At 42.1% G+C, this 21869-nt stretch overlaps 1 protein-coding gene across 1 annotated transcript in view; it reads right to left on the bottom strand.

Annotated features, from left to right (window-relative positions):
- LOC125891449 (plexin-A1-like) overlaps positions 1 to 16465 on the bottom strand; it is a 365915-nt gene extending 349450 nt beyond the window's left edge. Inside the window, exons 1-2 of the mRNA XM_049580754.1 lie at positions 16366 to 16465; positions 10347 to 10570 (exon numbers count right to left, since the gene is read on the bottom strand). The gene's annotated coding sequence lies outside the window, so the exon portion shown is untranslated. The remainder of the gene's footprint in view (positions 1 to 10346; positions 10571 to 16365) is intronic.
- Between the last annotated feature and the right edge of the window lie 5404 nt (positions 16466 to 21869).

The raw sequence follows: 21869 nt of genomic DNA, 5'->3' as shown, positions 1-21869 counted from the left end.
CAGTGAGGTGGATCACCAAGTCTCCACAGTGTATTTCCCCACTAGAGAAGCTCCCTTCTCCAGCCTTGCAGCCCGAGCCCTATCTGACCTAGCCAATCAGCGCACATTTTCAGCCCAAACGCCGTCCGACTCATCAGGCTTTTCGGGACCCATCGGGCTCCGGTTGAGATTGCGAACTCTAGTTCAGGTCAGACATTTAAGGGGACATAAACAGAAAAACATGTGTGAGAAGATGGGGATCTTTAACATATGGATGATTAGGTAACATCTTAACCTGATGGGTATGTCATTAGTTTGGCAGGTATTTGGTCATAAAGCAAAGTGTGACAACTAGGACTTTTGGCCCGATGATGGTGCTGAAGAAAAAGTCATCAGGGCGGGGGACCATGAGTGTTTGCACAAAAGTTCATGGTAATCCATCCAAAAGTTCTTATGATATCCAGACTAAAGTGGTGGACTGACTGAGCAACCAACATTGCCATCCATAAATCCAGGCTGCTAACGTGGCTGAAAAGCCAACTGTACTCAGTCGAAACCAAAGGGCGATAATGAAATAGCTCCTACACAGGACTCGAGTAATGCAGTGCCAACAAAAGCTGTCAAAAAACGTTTCAGAAGTAAAATTCTTTACATCAACAACAATGTTATTGGAAGGGTTTACAAGTCAGATTCGAGTAATAGCAGCTTGTTTACTCCTGCCTGCAGCCTGGATTAGTCTATAGGATGGTATTGTATTTTGATGCCAGACGTTGCCAGTGTGTCGGCTTACATACTGTAGAAAATAATGGGCGTGGGTGTTTTGATGCCAACATACACCACAGTGTGTTGTGTGAAATCAGATAAAATGTCAGCTGTAGTAGTAACTATTTTCTGGAGAAATGGAAAAGTGAACAGACGCAGCTATGGTTACATGGTAAAAAAAACCCCATTAAACTACCTAAAGTAACTTTTGATATTATTTTAATTTTAATACACAGATTTTTTCAAAGCCCTTTTAATATCCTCAAGGACAAGGAGAAAGAGAAAGCGAGGCAGAGAGAGAATAAAGAGACGAGGAGAGGATAACACACAAAATAATAGCACACAATACCTAAGCTGTGGAGAAAGGAGAAAGAGAGAGAAATAGAGATAGGCATAAAAACAGGAAATAATAGACAGCCCCATTAGGCAGAGGTTATTGAGTAAATTCATCTCACTAGACAAAAGCTTCTCCTTTGGTTGTGTCACTGCTGCTTCCACAAAACTCAACACTTTCTCTCCAATTTCGCTCCATTTGCAACCCCCCGCGTCTGTAAAAAGCTAAATTGCCCGTCTGCATTGCCTTAAAATGGTTTCCCATGCATCACCACCCTATGTAGGTAGCGATACGCAGGGTAATTTCAACAGCCAAGAAGATGCCTGAGCACAACCGCTTTTAAACAGGAAACCTCAAGGTGCCTTAAATGGATTTCAACATGTTTTTGACCCTGTGGTTCACTTTGTTGTGGGGGAGTGGAAGCATTTACTATCAACACTGCACCGTTTCTGTGTCTTATCAGCTGCATCCTTCTTTCAGACAGAACGCAGGGGAATTGAAAGCTGGCAGAATCGCATCAGAAGACATAAGGAAGGCGGGCAACGGAGCTAGGTTGGCAGAACCTCGCTCCAGGACGCTTAAACTGAGCGGAGAAAGTTCATTTCTCAACTCGAGCAAGAAGTTCATACATCACAGCAAAGCAAAAGCCGTTACCTTCGAGCGGGAGTCAGGCATCTGTACACTGTGCTTCTCCTTCCTCCTACAGTTTAGAGCAAGATGAATGTCCGCTTGAAATGTCGGATGTCTCCACATCAGAAGCCTGATTCCTCAGAGAGACATTGGTAGCTATGTTGCACTGGTGCAAATTCAATTTATTGATCAATTAAAGCCATAAAATTTTGATGTGCTTACAGAGACTGTGTAAGGAAGCAAAAGACACCTGCTGAGGTGTCCTTGAGCAAAACGTTGGACCCTTAAGCTACACTTTTCATGATAAGAGCCAAGAGACACATGAGAGGACACATCATTCTCTGATCCTATTTCTCAAACACACACATGGACAAAACCTTACAGCCACCCTTCCTTCACACATGCAGCCTGGTGTTTGACTAAGCACTCAACAAAATGAGATGAGCTTCTGTGTGTGTGTGTGTGTGTGTGTGTGTGTGTGTGTGATGATGGGGGAGTGTCATTGTATTCACTGACTCAGCATTTCCGTGCCACCTGTCACTCCTGTCATTCCACCACAGGTTCTGGATTCCTGGATTTCAGGAGCCAGGATCCCTCTCAAAATGTCTAAAACACAGGATTGATGGCACTGTCTGTCTTATATTTTTCCCCAGCTGGCAAACTGTTTCTGTTGGCAGCATGATGAAACACTAATCACACAAATGCCGATTTTTTTGTTTGTCATGATCTGTCTCTATATTTTTTCTTTCCTTTTTTGTTTTTATTTGGCTGAAATTGAGGGATATGAATATTGACTGGACTCCTTTGTAGCTTTGTAGTGTTGGGAAATGACTGAACTCTGCATTGTTATATTTTTCACAGCAGGAAAAAACAAACAGGTGAGTAAGCTCTAGCTTTGCATCTCACTGAAAGTGAAGTTACAGTCGTGACTTTTGGGATATACTTGGGTATATACTTTTCACTACAACTATATAAAGTACTTAGCTTGTCAACTGAGTGTTTCCTTGAAAACATTTCTCTAACAATAGTTCTTTTGACCAGTAATCACTGAAACAAAACCACATGATTATTACATGAGATTAGACAAACTATTTGCTAAAAATGTATAAGTAAAACAGTCCAGTACAGGGTTCTTATAACAGTGGAAATCATGGAGTCCCTTGTTATTATGATACCACAGTTTTTAGGTGCATTTAAACATCAGTATTTCATTATGTTGGAGAGGTCTCAATCTGATCCAAACCCTACAGCCACAACATATCAGTGCAGACATAATACTATAGAACACACTAAATACATACATCATCTTGCATGACTACCACTATCTCTCAACACCGCATTACATTATGGTGGCATGTATTGGGTTGAGATCATAGCGACATGGTTGGGTTTAGGCACCAAAATTACTTGGTTAGATTTCACAAAAGATAGTGTTTTCAGTTAACATAACTCTGCTTGTTACATATTGGAGGATAGGTACATCATAAATTGATGTACGTCACATTCGTAGTGATAATTACATCATAAAGGACGTGAGTACATTAAGTTAAAAGACGTCCACGTTAACTTTTACTTTCACATGAGACACAAACAGTGGTCTCCTGGGTCAAAGTCCTATGTTTGTTGACCCATACACCACCCTGACTTCCACTCTACTCTCGCTCTTTATATTGTGTATGGGGACATTACATTAACCACTGCCCATTGTGTGACATTGTCAAATCCAGAGAATTCATGTGTCTAACACATTGACTTCCCATTGTTTTTGTGGTGCTGGTATCAAATTTCAACACACTACCTGCCACCACCACATAATGTGTGCTAAGAGAAGTCATGGTCATTTCATTTATTTTACTGTAAGACCAGGCTGACTAAATATTACAGGCAGAGATCTCCCAAGCTGATCCTGAGGAATCTTCATTCATTCATTCATTTTCCGACACCGTTTATCCTGTCAGGGGCCGCAGGTGTGCTGGAGTTTACCCCAGCTGACACTGGGCAAGAGGCAGGGACACCCTGGACAGGTCACCAGGCTATCTCAGGGCTGTGATAAGGAATCTGCACACATTCAAAGATCATTTGCAGGGGAAGGAACTCCACTGTGTAACACCACTGTTCAGTCACAGCTACTGGTGTTCATGTAGCATTTTTAAAAAACCCCACCTCTACCCCTGGGATCCATCTGTAGGCTCTGAGGACGTGGTCACTCCAAACTCCCTGCTCTACTGAACTTGGTTCTTCTTTGTGGGGAACGATAATCCTCCCATACATAATCTCTCCATTGTGAGTCAGCTAATTGGAATATCTTATTCTTTCTTCAAACTAATCTGAGCCAAACAATACCATTCTAGTTCCAGAAGTCTGATCGTGTCCCACATTGTCCACAGTGGAGCTGTCCTAGTTGAAAACAGCTGACAGTGCTGTGGTGACAGACCCCACCTGCTGCACTAAGGTAAAGCAACAAGATATTGCTTTAAGGAAAATCTAGGAGAGCAACAGTGGACAGATATCGTCTATCATCTTGTTGAGGCATATTCATCAAAATCAGCATAGCCAGCAAGGTCTGTTCATCAAGTGAGTCACCCAAGTCACTCTGTCTTCACGTCTCCTTTCACCTCTTTTTTTCCAACTTCCTTTTCTCTGTTCAATTCCTGACAATCTTAATCACTTCCAGAAAGGCCAGAATTTGAATTGCATAACCTCAACCTCGGTCCTTTTGTTTCTATTCATCCCCTCCCCCTTCTCCGACTCCTGTCATCTGAGTCACATTGTCAGGAATACCGTCACTCTCTCCTTGCCTCGTTGCTTCCAGCTCCCTTTTCTTCCTCTCTCATTTTCTGCTATTTCTCACTTTTTAAAACCTTGCCTCAGTCATTTTCTCCATGACTTTACTGTCTTGATGTTCTGTTGCTTCCTCTTTTGTTTATTCCTTTCCTTTTCCTTACACCCCTCTAATTAAAGGCCAGAGCTTATATATCCTCTCGGTTCCCAAATGGAGTTTGTTCGATTCAAGTACAAGGTGGGATAAAATATTACTAAATACATTTGTTCATCTTCAGCTAGCATGATGTATGGCTAGAGGATACCAAGGAACAAAAAGATTCTTCATTGTCTTGTGGATACTTCCTGATTGTCTATTCTTTTTCTTTATGAATCTGATTGGTTTTACATTACTCACTTTTTGCAACTCTATAGTTGTTAACCAAAAAATTACCTTAGAGTTGGATAAAAATGTAACATCTGTCATTACCTTTCCTTCTGACCTTCTCACCCCGTCAACATTCCAATTTCTTCATCCTCTTTCATCCTACCTATCCCCCCCTCTCCTTGAGTGAACCTTACCAGCAAGCCAAGATAGCACAGCATACCGTATATTGCCACTCTCACCTACATCTCGCCTTCTCAGGCCTCAGTTATGCCTCCTCCCTCCACTTTGATGCTCCCATTCTTCCTTCTTTTTTACTCTCTCTTCTCCAGGTGTCTAGGTCAAATAAGACGCTTTTATTGTTGTGCATTTTAACAGGCTGCAACATAAGAGTGGTTGCCATCCCTACTGCTGGATACAGATTCTCTCTTTTTGCTCAAGTTTCTGGTGTCAGCCACATTAACTCCTCTCCCCACAGGAGGTAACAAAAATTCAAACAGCTCCATAAACACTACTGAGCAGCCGGACTGGCTGCAGTTAGATCTTTGGCTTCTCTTGTTCCTTTGGTGTCATTTGATGTAAAGTAACAGACATCAGGGTGGTTGTTTAAGATAAGCCTGCAGTGTGCCGTTTGTGTAAATCCAGACTTCCAAACATTCAAATAGTTTCCTCTCTCTGACGCTGTGAAGGAGCGTACTTTAACACAGCAGCTTCACCTCAAAGTGCTTTACATGGGCTCGCCTGAGGGAGAAATCCAGATGAAGAACACAGTGCAAACCTATTCCTCTCAGAAACCCATTCAGTGTAGTGTCTGATTTTTTTTTTAGCTTGTATCATGTCAGAACCCTTGCTGGTGCTGGAAGGCCACATTTGAGAGTTGTTAGAAAATAACAGCTGGCACTGTACTTCAAATTAAACATAGAGGGTACTGTATGATGCCTAGTAGTCACAGTACTGCAGTATCGCCTTATCCCTCCCTCTGTCCACCTTCGCATTTCCCTCCTGCTCCTCCTCATGGCCTGGGGAATGTCTAACCACCGCTACTGATAACAGAAGACAGATCTGCATCTGAAAGCCATGTACGGAAATAAACAAGAACCCAGCTCTCTAACTTTGACCTTGGCCCAGCTCTAAATATAAACAAGGAGAAAAGGAGGGTAAAGGGATGATGTCCGAGTCTGTGTGTCTGTGTGTCTGTGCGTCTAAGAAATAGTGGGACGTGCTGATTGGACTAATGTTGCAAAAGCACAGGAATCACCAACGTTCAGTGTTCGGGTTTGTTCGGCTACACACACACACACACACTCACACACTCGCTGATTATTTTGCTGCCTCAACTGTTCAGACAGCACAGAACATAAGGCAGAAATTGGCCATTTGGGACAACAAACACAAGCTGTATGGTCTGCAGCAGCAGAAGAAAATGGGTTGCTGAAATTCTTTTAATTGCTGACAAAACAACGGCAGAATTATCCTTGCTCACACTAGGATGGGAAATAACTCCCCCACCCACCCACGAGCCGTCGGTCTCGCTTGAAGATACCGAACCGTGGATGGTAACGACAGTCAAAACGCTCCTTGCAAGTCCTATTTTGAACTTGGGGAAAGCGAGTGTTTGCAATCAGGCACCGTGTAAAAGTGGCTGCCACCTCCGTCTCCCGGTTACCTGTCACATCTGTGCGCCGTCGGAGCGTCTCTTTCCCCTTACAAGAGAAACTATTTCAATCTGCCTGCCCTGTTTGATCTGCCTTGGCCTTTCACTGCGGAGGCTGCATCAAAAAGGTGCCGGGAACTTAAAAGCTCCATCGCCTCATCTCTCTCTCTCTCTCTCTCTTTTGCGCTCACTCTTTTTTTCAACCTTTTCCTCTGTCTATTTTGTCAGACAGAAATTGGGTGTTGTAAACACTTTGTCACTGGCTCATCAGAAAAAGAGCCAAAAAGAAAACAAGACAAATTGGCTCAGCCACTGTAGTATCACCAATATTCATGTTGGAGTCAAAATAACAAAAGAAAAGAGGCTGTTAAATAAATGAGGTTAAGAGGGTACACATTAATTAAAGGAATTCTTCTAAATCACTTGCACTCTCTTCTCCTCAGGGTTCATCTCTTTCTCTTTCTCTAATGTCATCCAATCTCACCCTTCTGCTCGCATTCCTTGTGTCAATTGGTTGTTGGATGCTGCTCTTTAAATATCATTGTGACATTCTGACTTTAATGTCACCACCACGATAGTCAGATCAGGTCGATCCACCTGACAGGGTCCCTAACTACGGCGTCAGTTCACCACCAGCAGCATTAATGCTCACTGGAAGTGCTGTCCCATCTCTGATCTCCCTGGGCCTACATTTAATGAGGGTGCTTTTTTAATGAACTGTTGCTTTTCCAATAAATGTTGGGAATATTTTTAAATGATCTCTCCTTATTGAGATGACTGACAGCGACTGATGTAGCCAGCAGAGGGTGAGAAAAGCTGATCAACACGTCATGCCTTTTGGTTATAATTGAATATGTAACCTAAAATGTTTCACTGATTAACCTTACTCTCCTATCTGTCATATTTTTTATTTGAGGATGTCTATCACTCTGCCATTTGATCTACATGCCAATCTGAGCAAATCAGAAAAACTGCCTTCCAAAAGCAGTTAAAACAAGCAGTGCTGTATGTGGGACTCAAACTGGTGTTTCGCCATGTAATATCAGCCTACTTGGCAGTCTATAGTCATCAGCCGCTCGATAGGCGAGAGCGTGGCTCTAACACTGCTAGGTTGGTGCTTCAGCTCATGCTGGGGCCGCCCGTACAGCATTTTAATGTAGACTCTGAAGGCACTATGAATAAAAAGCCCTCAGCTAAATGCCATGTCCATTACATTCTATGGACATGTTATGATAACACACCCCTTCCTCTGGGTGTTTCTGAGTTAAAACTGCTGTATCAGTCTGGTTTATTGTCATTCTATCGCCACCTCTCCTCCTCCATTTATTTATTACAGTCACTTGAAGTGTGAAGCGGCTGTGCGCAGATGGACCGCAGGGCGCGTTGCTGATCGTCTGTGGCTCTCAGCTCAGCCGGGGGTCTGAGCCGCTGAGGGCTGAGAGCACTGACACCACACCACCCCCACACCTGAACCCCCCCTTACACACACACACACACACACACACACACAAACTCCCTGTGCCGATCAGTGTTTTCACTCAAATACAGCCGCTTTCCTGCTAGGCGAGGTAGTGAGCCCACAGTGTCCATTGTCACTTATAATGTGGCTCATAAAGCTCAATGTCAAGGAAGCTCCAGAAGGAAGAGACCTCAGACAACAGTAAAAAAAAGTCACCTAAATAAAAAAGTAGGACTATGCTGTAATGTATTAATCAGTTAACCCCTGAAAGGAAATTACAGTTTTAATAATGAGACCTTCAGAATACCAGCTTAAATCCCCCAAAAATCATATAAAATTGCCAGAAAACGTCACCCTCTCTACCGACAGGCATTATGTGATACCAAATCCATTATCACTTCTTTAAGGAGCACCACAAACACACTATCAGATCTTATATAGCATACATAAGTGTAGTCTTAGCCACTGGAGATTTTAAAAATAACTGCAAGCAAGTATGACACGCTTACTTTGAATATGCGATTAAACACCTCAGACGCTAGGGCCACATGGGAAGTGTCATCTTAGAACTTCCTTTAAATATTACTGAACACTGGTTACGGAACCCACAGGATGTCTATAATACATAGAAAGGTGGATACATAGAGAGCGGGGAAGAAAGGATGATCTCCTCTAAGAACAAATTAATAATAAAAGACTCCAAGAATAAACTAGGTAATTAGGTTACAGGCAGCTCAAAGCATATGCAAGCACCGCTGTCGTCGGAGTCTGATTCTGACTCATTTTTGAGGCTAAAACCTCTGAAATCACTGTGTGTCTGCGGGTGTAACAGGAACTAATATGCTCCACAGTCATTATGTCACCATAACCATGCACGCAGTCAGTTTGGATGTCACGCCTCAGCCCCAAAGTGGAGGTGATGTTCAGGGCTTCAGCCTTATCAACGCGTCCCAGCACAGGCACATCATGACACACACGTAAGAGAGAGAGGGGGGAGAAGTCTTTCTTCCCCATGCATCTCTTTGCATCTCCTTCATAGCTCCAACATCATCTCTCTCACACACACACACACACACACACACACACACTCATCCTCACAAGTTCACCCTGGAGAGAGATAAGAAGGGAGAGAGACAGAGATGAGAGGAGATTCAGAACATGCAAAGACTCTCTCCCTCTCTCTCTCCCTCTCTCTCTCTCTCTCTCACACACACACACACACACACAACCTTAAGAGTTTTTCTTCTATGTGCTTTGGCAGCTAAACCGGTGGCTTGGCGCCCATAGTCTCTCAAAATCAGCCCGTCTGCCTCACCTACGCATTTCAAGTCAAAAATTCATAAGGTGACACAAAACTGTCAGAGCACGTTGATGCCACTCCAAAATGACGAAGCTGTGCGCGTGCGTTTATATGTGGGTGGGTGAGGGGCTCGCACACGCACATCTGCACGCGCACTCACACACAGGTCGGACACTACAGACACATTAGTAACATTTTGCCTCCAAATAGGCACACAGCTGAATACATGTACAAACTTACACACGTGCACACACGCAATAACGGTCTCACCGCACAAGACCCCGCGTGCATACACTAATATATGCGCACGTGCACGCGCACAAGGAGTGTTTTCAAGTTCAGTGTCTTGAGCGCAGTTGTAACGACGTTCATATTCATACTGGGTTTAATCCTGTTTTTCTGCAAAGGACCAACAACTAAACATCCAAAACTCTCATAATATCCCTACAGAGGCTCGTGTGCCTGTGGCGCGCTCAGCAGAGGGTTTATAGCGACTGTAAGACACTAGGCAGTCTAATGGCATCACTGCCTAGCCTATCATTGCGACAACATTCCTATAATACCCCTGCGACCTGACATACCACATAAACATTAAAGCTCCAGCATGTGGGAGATAAAACACCCCCGTGGAGCTCATACACTCAACAGCCTATGCACACTGCCACTTTGCATCCCAAAATCCGCAGTTCCTTCCCGGGTGAAGTGAGGCAATCCTTCACCTTCAACAACTTGACCAATTCCAAAAGAAAAAGAAGGACGTTCAGTCGTTTCGGTAGATGCTTCATCCGCAACCTCCTCATGAGTCTGGCTGCTTCTCTCCCTTGTGCGCAAAACGAGCCATGCGATGGTTCGAAGCGCATAAAAATATGAATTAACGGAAAGCCGGATTTCTCCCGCAGCGCAGACTGCTCCGGGTGTGCTCATAACGGGAGATAGACATCGGCGGAAGGTGTAAAGGAAGGCAAGGAGAGGAGAGGAGAAGGGTTGGGGGAATGTCACCAACATTTCGGATGTGGGGAAAGAAAAAGCTCCATGACGAGCAGAGAGATGATTAACAACCACAAAAAGTTTGGCTGTACTTACTGATCAAACCGCAATCCGCGCTCGTCCTGCTTGGCATTATTTTTAAGATGTCAGAGTTGCAGCAGAAGACATTTCCATTCCCGGCGGGCTTGTCTAACAGCAGCAGCAGCAGCAGCAGCAGCAGCAAGCACCGGTTCCGAAGCTCAGCTCTGCAGTTCCGTGCGCACAGGAGAGCAGCGCTCAGCATGAATGAGAGGAGAGCTGCGGTTAAACTCCGGCATCCCCTGGCAGAGAGAGAGGATAGAGAGAGAGAGAGGGAGAGATGGAGAGAGAGGTTAGTGACATGAGTGCGCCCCCTGGCTGCGCAAGTGCGTTACAGCGCATCGCCAGACGCACCGCTCGGTGGCGCGCATAGGTGGCAGCATCGGACCCGATACAGGCTGCGGTACTGTGTGTTCTCTTGCTCCTTATAGTGCGGCTGAGGCTCAATCATGACACGATAAAGGCTGGTTAACTGGGATCAGATTCTTTGATATATTCCTGATAAAAGCCTGCTCCCATTCAGCTTGATTTATTGCTCCTGTCATCCTATAAAGCATGCAGAGTGGCACTGCTCTGTTCTCAGGTCCCCCTGCTGCTCACAGTGTGTGTTTGGTGTGTGTTCTGTTAACGTGTCTCCAGTTGTTATGTTTCTTTCATGTGAGTGCATGCCTGTGTGTGCATGTATGTAAAACTGTTTATGTGTGTTCCCTGCAGTGGGTACATAAAGGTGCTTGTGAGCATTTATGTGTGTCTACTGAATAGCGTTCACAGCTGAAGGTCAGCTCTTTTTAAACCTGACGAATCATCTCTATCGGCAGTGCTGGCCTTGTCCCTCACTTCAGTTTTCTTTTTCTTTTCAGATAAAAGCGTTGCCTGAATTCTTCCAAAACTCAGATTTGACAAACTATTTTGAAGGTAGATTCTAAGTAGACAACTTTAATCACCTCACTGCCTCATTTTTTAGTTGTCTCTGCATAGTTGTGCCCTTCACATGACCAGTGACTGTTTAAAAGGTGGCATTATGAGAGACGGAGCTGGCCGGAATTATGAGTCACTGGTGGTTTTTTATTTAACCAAGAACGAAGCAAACAGTTGACTAAATATGTAACAAAGTCCTGGGCCCATTAAAGAGATCAGCTAAACAGAACTTAACTCTGGCTATGCTGACTCAACATAAACTGAATAGAAGTGAACAGACTAAACTGACCACAGGGGGAACAAATAAAATGACTGATCAGATCAAACAAAGGGGTGACACAAAGACAAACACTACCAGCTAAACTGCAAATAAAACAAAACTGTATAAATATTTTAGCAATTTACCAAAACCAAAGCACCCACAAACTAATATAGCCTGACAAAAATAAATTTGATGTCTTCCCCATGATGTGGTGGACACTTTGGACATTTTGATTGTCCACTTCCTGTACATTATTTAACAGCTCTGCTGTAGGGGGAGACATCTTTTTCTCTGGCCTGTCCCACCAACTGCAGCAAACAGCAGCAGCACCCTCACCACTGGTCACTCAAAGCAGAAGAAATAAGAACGAGGCAAACTTGTCTTTGGACAAACTAAAGTCTAAATGTGCAGATGGTGTACTGACAACAATATTTTATGAAGTACAGGAGAAGAATTTTGATTTCAAAGGTGGAGGGAACACAGTGAGTACAGGCACAAATTCTCGAAAAATGCTTTACCCAACAAAACATGACTATGTTTTTTCATAATTTTGATCATCCTGAAATAGGTGGCCATAACAAACATATTTTACACAGCAAAATACTGCAAAAAGGAACGAAAAAGTGAAAAAGTGCATAACAAAACCATTCTGGAGATGCAGAGGTATTTATTGTAAGACTAGAGCCTAGAGGCTTTTTATTTTCTTTTTTGAAAAAAGTACTTCTACTTAAGGTAATATATGTATGTTGGCATAGTTTTGGTCATCACACTAAGTAACTTTGCACAAAAACAAAAAATGCAAAAATAAACTGTTTATTCTTATTACTCCAGTAAACCCTATAGAGCTCAACATTTCCAAATGTATCCCCTCCTACAATGTTTAAACCAGACACTCCCATGTCCACTTTAATAGATACCATTTCCACTTTTAAAGATTTTTATGCAGATTTCTGAACTTCTTTTTAGTTTTAAAGTTATTCTCATATCCATATTCTCCATTCATTCTCTGTGTAATTTCCCACACCTTATAAGACACAAATGTCCACTTCCATACCTTTCTTAAAAAATATCTCATTAGTTTTCAGACCAATCCTGCTTTCTAGAAAAGTGCAGGGGGCATAGCCCCCGCATGACCCCGGCAGTGTTGGGCAGTAAAGCCTTACAGTAATAATTTGGGCTGGGTATTGATTCAGATTTTCCAGATCGATTCGATTCCATTTTCAAGGACTCAGTTCGATCCGATTCACGATTCGATTTAATTCGATTCAATTCAGTTCAATATCGATTCAGTCAAGTATATTTCAATTATGATACAAAATTTGCTTGGATATTAAGATATTTTCTGAGAACTAACGAAGTATATTTAACAAGGAACCCTCTGACCTGGTGCATTACTATTAAAAATACTGTTTACTTTAAGAATTGACCCCAAAAGCAGTACATTAGTCATCATGTACTTTTATTTAACATTACCTGACCAACACATACAAAATAAATATTTTAAATCTAATTACAAGGCAGACAATTTAAATGAAGTGGCTACAAAAAATATAAACAAAGACATCCACAAGTTTGCTGCCTGTAACCGTCTTATAAAGCTTTTGTGCAATACACTACAGTGGTTGTGATGCACACATTGACTGTATCAGAAGAGAAATAATATACGTAGGTGAACCTTGCAGCAAAGTGAACCCTCTTCCTCAGAGAGGGTCTTTGCCTCCCAGTTTGTTCCTGGCGGCAGAGCAGAGTGAACCGTCTTTCTTCTCAGAGGATCTTTGTCCCATGAGAGCAGGCACTAACAGCTCCATGTCCGCAGTGTAAACAACCTTCGCTGGCGATTTGACAGTCACTAGAAGCACATTATGACCCTTTGTAAAAGTTTCTGTGTTGTACATGAGCTAACGTTAGCGGCTAAGGAAGGACTGAGAGGCTTTCCGGTGTGTGTGTGTGTGTGTGTGTGAGTGTCTGAGGAGTGTCAGTACATTAGCTTGTTAGCCGTAACGTTAGCCTTGCTGTTTGTCATGTTAACGTTATCGTCAGCAGCCCTGAATAGCTTGTAAAGCTTTAGCATAGTTAGTTAACATATTTGTTAGCGGCCCATGTGCTACAGAAAATTAATAAATCTTTGGTTTATTTGCACAACGTCACCCCTCTGCCGTCTTTTATCACGCTTCCTAACGCCAAGTTAACTTTACCAGCAGATCTGTATGAGGCACAAACTGAGGCTACAGTTAGCGGTGTGCTGATGCTTAGTGGTATTTCTTAATCTTTTTCTGTGAAACTAAACATGCGTACATTATTAGCGTTACATTTTTAGGGGGAAATGCGAGTGGAAAATACTCGCACCGTAGACCCATGCCTTCAGTGGACGTGTTCCCACCATTGTTTGCTGCTCTGTCTTCATTCAGTGTCCGGCCATCTCGCGAGATCTCTCGCCATGACCTCAAGTGCTAAATGCTGATCTCGCGAGACTACCTGGTTTGATAGTACTGCTGCTGCAGTCTGCTACCAGCTGTACAACACGTCCACGGAGGAAAATAGAGTAAAAGATCGATTTTTTAATTAATGAATCGATATTGTGCCATTTAAAGGAAAATCGATTCAAATCGATTAAATCGATTTTTTCAACCCAGCTCCAGTAACAATATTACTTTTTTTCAGTAACGAGTAGTGCAACTAATAACTAATGAAATTTCAGTATTAATATTACAGTTAGGGCGGCACGTTGGTGTGGTGGTTAGCACTGTCGCTACCTGTCACTACCCCCATAGGTGTGAATGGTTGTCTGTCTCTATGTGTCAGCCCTGAGATAGTCTGGTGACCTGTCCAGGGTATACCCTGCCTCTTGCCCAGTGTCAGCTGGGATAGGCTCCAGCCCCCCCACAACCCTCAAGAGGATGAAGATGAATGAATGAATGAATGAATGAATGAATATTACTGTTACTCTAAAACAAACCAATTTGTTACATTACATTTGCTGTCACCTTCCTACTGACTTAACATAGAATAATGACATCAGCAGATTAATTTTCGTAATTGCTGCACTACACAGGCACGCCACAAAGCAGCGAGCTAGTTTTGATGGTGGAAATGCTAACCTTAGCGGCTGGAAATATTCCCATTACTCTGATTCTGTCAGGGGGAAAGATGACAAGAACATCATGGCTGTAGGTAGTCCGAAACACTTACTACGACCGACAGCACAACAAAGTGAAGCTTCAGGAAATACACCCCACCAAAGGTGAGCCCTCCTTGGTCGCATATGTCGGCTGTAGCCCTGCACTTTCTAAACAACCAAAACTGGATTTTAATCGTGGACAGCTGTGGCTACAAAGAGGTAATGGAGCATGTGGTGGGATATGTGGTGGATGAAATGTTGCTCCATGAGTGACTCTCTGGTCAAATACTGGTCACAGGCAACTAAAGACCCCCAGGTGCACATCTGTATTTTGGGGAGATACGTAACTATTCATTTTATGAGGTGTAACGGAAAAGTAGTATAATGAGTTGTGTGATGAATCACTATTGACAGGGAGTAATAAGTAAAGTAATATTACTTTTTAAAAGAGTTACGAGTAATGAGTAATACATTACATTTTCAGAGTAACAAGCACCACACTGGCCTCCGATAGGCTAAATTACGCCCCTGACTGGGTATGATGTCTAATAGTGTGTTCACACTGGGTGCGAGGCACCCAATAAGGCGCGCAATAAGATTACATACAAAGTCAATGTAAAGACGCGAATAGACGCGAATTTGTGCCGGCGCTAATGACGCAAATGGCGCGACACGAATGACACGAATGACGGGAATGGCGCAACGCAAATGGAGCGAACACGCGAAATTCGCATCATTCACCTCTTCCCACAAGTTCAAAATATTGAATATCTAGACTTTACTGTCGTCACTGACGTGCTGCTGTCCCGCCCGCCCCTGCCCCGCTCTCTATTACTCGCAAGAATGTTGGGAGTAAAAACAAATATTCCAGCAGTCAAACTTGCGCGAGTAGAGCGAGGCAAATATTTTACTCGCGCCTGGTGTGAACACACTGTAAAACACAAGCTATGTGTCTTCATTTAGCCTCCTGTTTTTTGATGTAGCCGATGCGCAATGTGCATGGGGTCAAAGGGTCAATAAATCCAACAAGGAGAAAATGAACTACTAAGTGTAAATTATAGAAAATGGTGTGCAGAGCAGCCATCTGACATATTTCTAACAAAGCATCCATGTTTGTGAGATGACATGTTTACTGTCATCTGTGTAATTTTCTTTTAAAAGACAGTCATAGCATTATGCTTGTTGAAGTTTTAAAGCTTTGTTAATCAGTATGTATTTTTTTTATTTTACAACTGAATCAAATGTGAAAGAAATTCTGCTGAGAATCACCACCTGAATCTGTAGCTCTGCCCAGTTTGGTTTTACAGCATACTAACTGTATGGCTTCAGTCTGACTGCTCCAATCAGTTATCCAGCCGCAGCAGGTGTGTCAGTGGCTCTGATAAACCCACTGTATGCTAAGCTACATGCCCAGCAACAAAGAGCAGACTTAGCTAGCAGTAAGCAACGTAGTGGAGCAAACAAAGGCCAAATATTTTTCTAAGGAGTTGGTGGAGCACAAAACAAAGATGGAAAGAGTAACATAATCGTGAAAAACTGCCAGAAACACAACTTGTAATGAATGCTAACGTTAATGTTGCTACATGTCAACTGGATGTGTAAGTAACGGTTAAGCATCTGTTTGCTAACACATTAGCCATAACAACTTTATTAATTCATCTTATTATGGATTTAACATGGTCCCTAGTGGCCAAAACTCAAACTACAAAACTGCAAATCACATATTATATATATCTTACCTCATGTGGACCTTTTTCCAAACCATCTGATGTCCTTGAGGAGGAACGTTTAACGCAATCCAGGCTGCCATGATAACGCTGCTGCATTCAATGAAGCTCCGTCATCTGAGATTAACGAGTTATTTGCTGCACAGTAACATCTATAACGCAAATGACAAATAATTACACCTAACTTTTTTTTTTGCCACAGCTGTGTTATTGTCCTTTTGGATTGAATTAAAGGAACAGTGTAGGATTTCATGAGATTTAGAAGCATCTAGCGCTGACGATTACCAATTGCAACCAGCTGAAACCTCTGCTGATTATAACTCCTTCAGTGTTTATTGTTCAGGAGGGCATTACCATGGGTCTAATTGTCCTCAGAGGTTTCTTCCTCTCCAAAACAAACAGACCAGGTGATTAAAATGAGTAAAAACACAGAATAAAGCAGTTTCATGTTGCAAAATGTGTGCTTTTCCAACACTGCCCAATGCAAAAACACGAATGGCCCGACCTACAATGATTAAACACTAAACACAATGATTCTTATTTTCAGGTGATTATAAACCAATGAAAACATACTTAATATACTATATTCCATTTCTGCCAATATATCACCCTAAATCCTTCACACTGGACCTTTAAAGGAAGTCATTTTAGAATGTGACAGTAGGAAAATCATAGGAGCAAAAAATAAAATTAATGATGGCTGAATTCCACCTAGCAGTTTCAGTTTCAGGGTCTTGGTATTGTGCATGCTGACTCACTGTCACGGCTAACTACTGTAGAACAAAATTGAACAGACCCATTGTTATCAGTAACAGCTCTGCTTTTCCCACTATGGTGAGTCAAAGTATTTGTTGTGAGAAAGGCTTATTTTTAATGTTCAGATGTCAGACCATCCCAAATTGAATTATCAAAGAGATTATTGAAAATGTCACTCGCCTGCAACTGCTATAATGATGATAATGTGACTTTGACACAAAAGAGGAGACAAGTTGTTAAAATTTAAGGATTACCGCCATGTGTATGTTAATTTTCATGGCATATAGAACTAAACTATGAAATGGCTTGAAGATAGAAAAACACTGTTTGAACAAATGGTGAGCTTTGGAAAGAAATGTATTATAAACACACATGCTTTGGCTGCATTTGTTAGTGCTATTCCGTTCATCTGCAAGAATTTGTGTCGTTTTTCTTCATCCTGGGCCCCTGCTGTGACCTTTGCGGTCCCCTTGTGCATATTAAATGTTGATATTCCTGCCCATATTAGTGATGACTTGGGAGTTTTCATACAGGGCGATGGGGTGTCAGGTTCCTCCTCTCCACACTGAGGCAGAGGATGTGGTTACACAGATGATACTCGGCTGCTCAGATTACTGTACGTGTGCATGCGTATGTGCATGTGTGCGTTTGTGTGAACATCCTTTCCTGCTAACATCCATGGTCTTACGTGGCTCATTGTGGCACTGCCGGTCTCGGAGTTTATTTCTCCTCCTAAAAACCTCTCAGTCATCCGCATCTGCCCTGTTCTGCTTGTACAGCTGGAATCTTTGTCAATTAAAATCAGCGTGATATCAAACGTCTTGTTAGAGACTTGTTGAAAAGCAGAAGCCAGATTCAGCAGAGCGTTATTAAATTGCCTGATTTATTGGTCGCGTAGAGTTTACCACCTCTTTAGGTTACAGTAAATCACAGTTTAATTTTGTGTGAGTTATGAGAATAAGGAAAAGGAAATGGAGAAAAATCATGAGATATGTCTCAGTTTGTGTTTGCCTTATCGTAATCACTGACTGGAGGGTACACTACTGTGTATTTATTTACCATTACACAACTGAAAGTGAAACTGAATTAACGTTGCTTAAAATATCAGTTTTCACCTCCAACATTTTTTATGAACCATGAAAATAGTAGATACACAGCAGAACAGAAAGGACATATTCTCCATGTAAAAAAGTGATAGCTTCGAGGGTGCAATGGATTGCCACTGCACTCCTGTTATACATATCTATGTATTTACCTGTAAGGTAAACATTAAGTACCTGACCTTGTAAAAATTTTATGTTCGTCTTTGAAAAATAACATCAAGAATGCATACCAATGACAAAACAGCTCCTTATAAATAGTAATGCAATCTACTTCAGTTTCAAAACTGCATTAGTAGATAATTATTATTGTATTATTATTCTTACATATGCAGCTGTTTTTCTGTCTTCATGACATGCGTTCCGCCAACCCCTGAGGGAAATCTCTGGCTCTGTAGCTGCTAAGTGCTCCGCTATGTTCACCAGCTAGTTGCTAACTTTTAGTGCTGTTGGTGGTGTGGTTCTGGGCAGGTCATATACAGTGGGTTTATCAATGCCTAGGTCAGTCAGGTGAGACTTCATTTAGAGTGAGCAATACATTATTACATGGTGCTCAATACAGATTAACAGTGAAAAGTCTTTGGTGATTAGATCCCATGCTAGACACTGGTGGTTGAAGTGAAAAGACATGGCTAAAGATGGGGTGTGATGAAGACTGGAGGTGAAGGGGGATCACATCTGTTAGTCCTGAAATGACAACTAACAGCAGCAGAGAGGAGGACAGTTTTAAATTTTGACAGCAGCAATCAGCTCATTCTCAACTCGTCGAATACCACAGCTTTGTCAGTGATTTTGGCGTCAGACACAGACGCCAAAAGGAACCTTTCACGGTGGCATGATGCACCACATAACATTCTGCTGCCAAAGGTGTGTCTGTTTGTAACGCTACTAGACGGCGTCATTGGGGAGCTCAAAAGTCCCTGTAGGGTGCAAGGGAGTGGAGGTGGATGGGTCCAACAAACTGTGGACTTTCACCCAGTAGGCAACTGTTTGCTTCCCTTGTGAATGTTGAGCCAAACCATGATGTTTTCATCTCAACCTAACCATGTGCTTTTGTTGCACAAAGAAATAAATGTAAATATGAGTTTTTTTATTGACGTAAGTTTATTTTGAAAAAGACTGTATGCATCTAGCATGTCACATGTAGACGTTAAAGTCCACTGACCAGTGGCCATATTTTACGTGTTGAGATGAGAGCATGTTGCAACAATATTATACACTCAGGGAGATTGTGGCATAATGTGGTTAGATTCATTTCGGGTGACATCCATACTCAGCCGGTAGAAGAAGCTAGACAGTGAGGCAGAGAGATTTGTGAACACATGAGAGCATATAGTTGTCCTGACTGAACTTTCACTAAGCTCATTTGGGCTCAAATGAGCTGAAAGAAACTAAAAATCTGATGAGGTGCCCAGTAGCTCAGTGGGTGGAGCAGGTGTCCCATGTACAAAGACAGTGTCCTTGCCACAGCAGCCATGGGTTTGATACCAGCTCATGACCCTTTGCTGCACGTTATCCCCTCTCTCTCCCACTTTCATGTCTGACAAAGGCAAAAATTATAATCTTTAAAAAACTACAAACTAAAAACCTGATGAGTAACTGCAGTTAGGTGGTATTTCTCTGTGAGTTCACTATATGCAACAATCATATTGCTGATCTTAAAATTGTACTTACTTAATTCTATATTTACTGTGTTTCTTTGCATTTTCTTTTGAAATTGTGTCACAGTGTCACTCTTTGCGCACTGAATGCTTAGTCAAGGTCACTATCTCTGCTAAAGGCTGGAATACGCTGCATATAAGGGAACATGCTCAGGTGTTTGGAGAAGTTTGCATGAATGTTTCTTTAATACTAGACGTGAACACCTTTATTTAGACGTCATGTAGTGTGCGATTATAAAACTAGAGCTCAGAGGCTTTTAAATACAAACCTGTCGTTTGCAAAAATTTCAAACAGACATCATTTTCAAAGAGAGTTATTTTTACTCAGGAAACTTGGCACAAAAACAATAAGGGTGGTGCAATAAAGCAAAATGTGTAAAGTAAGGAGAAAAATGCATTTTTTTTCAGATTAATTTGCGATAAGGTATGCAAAAACAATAAACTGTTTTTATCTTTTTTTATAGCTATATTTGAGATAAAATTTTAACCCCATTAAAGGAATATTTCACCCACAAAATGACTGTTTTCATATCATTTAGTCATGCTGTGTTACCTTGAATTAGTGGGGAAGACTGTTTTCTCATATGCCTTCACAGAAAACGACATATATATTGATTTACTGATTGATCAGGGAGGACACCCATGTATATAAACCCCAGTGTATCTGCTGAATTTTAATTCCAGTCTGATGCAGATTACACAGCACTATTTATTTATCTCATATTTATTTCCAACAAATCACACACAGAAGACGCATCACTTCCTGCGCATCAAATGATTCTTCTTGAAAGAAACAAAGAACAGACATTCGGTGTTTGGAATTGCAAATGGAAAAGCTTTCATAGGCTTCACTAATTACATCAACTGACAATGGGAAGCAGCAAAAGACACATTTCTGTAAAGCTGTTGTGGCTTTTGACTTTTTAAGTGCAAATTCTACAGCAAGCAAAAAGGTTCTGCTTCCGATATGTGTCTTGGAGTGCGTGGCTTGTCAGCATGTAGCAGAGCATGGTGTGAATGAAAATGTGTTTGATCAGCTCCATCTCTCTCTCTCTCTCTCTCTCTCCCTCATTTTCTGGTTTGCTTGTATCTCCCTCCATCTCTACCACCTTCCAACAGAGCCTTGATCAACAACGTCCATTTTATCCAATAAACGCCAGCTGATGCCAAATCATAATTAAAATCTCCGCAGAGAGACGCCTGAAAAAGAAGCTAATTAGGCTTTTTAAAAAAAAAAACAAAAAAAAACCCTCTGTGTTTTTATCCCTTTTTTCTTCGCATTTAGACACAAATCAAATTAATTTTCTTAACTTTTGTGTTTAAGAGCCGAGGTCTCTGCACATGTTTGTCAAGATCAAGTAAATTCCCTTCTTTCTTTTATTTTTTTTTGTCAGAGTTTGTTTTGTTTTGTTTCACCTTCCTGATTCTGGTTTTGATCACTGACAATATCACAGTAATCTGTGTGATTGTTAGACTCAATTCGGAGAGAAAATGCGGCAGCAGTTACAGAGAGAAAGAGAAGAGGAGTAGATGGGGAAAGAGGCATGTCAGCAGGAGAGGGAGAAGAGAAGGAGAATGAGAAAGGAGGAGGAATGGAGAGGAAAGGAGAGTGGGTGGTGGGGGACTCTTTTACTACAGCAACTCAAAGGACGACCAGGCTTCTTTTCACTTGTTTTGTCTCTGCTTGATCCCTATCGCACACATGATGCACACCCACACACGCCACACAGGTGTAAGCACACATACACACACGCACAGGGCTCAAAGGCCAGACTTCTTTTCGAGCTTCCTCCTTTTGTCTCCTTTGGATGCGCCGGTAATTACAACGCGGCCAGTGATGAACAGCAGGGGAGGCTGCTAATGCTACTGTACAAGTGTAAGCAAGAGTGCCAATGAATAACAGCCAGAGACAGAGGGAGAGAGCAAGGTGACTGGCTTTTGTTCATATTGTTTCCAGGATGGTAAAGAAACAGAGCCGGACTAAACATGCTGCCCGTCT

Source organism: Epinephelus fuscoguttatus, linkage group LG7 (genome assembly GCF_011397635.1).
Source record: "Epinephelus fuscoguttatus linkage group LG7, E.fuscoguttatus.final_Chr_v1".
Taxonomy (NCBI): Eukaryota; Metazoa; Chordata; class Actinopteri; order Perciformes; family Serranidae; genus Epinephelus; species Epinephelus fuscoguttatus.
The sequence above is the reverse complement of the archived record's forward strand: the minus strand, read 5'-3'. Positions and strand labels throughout refer to the sequence as shown.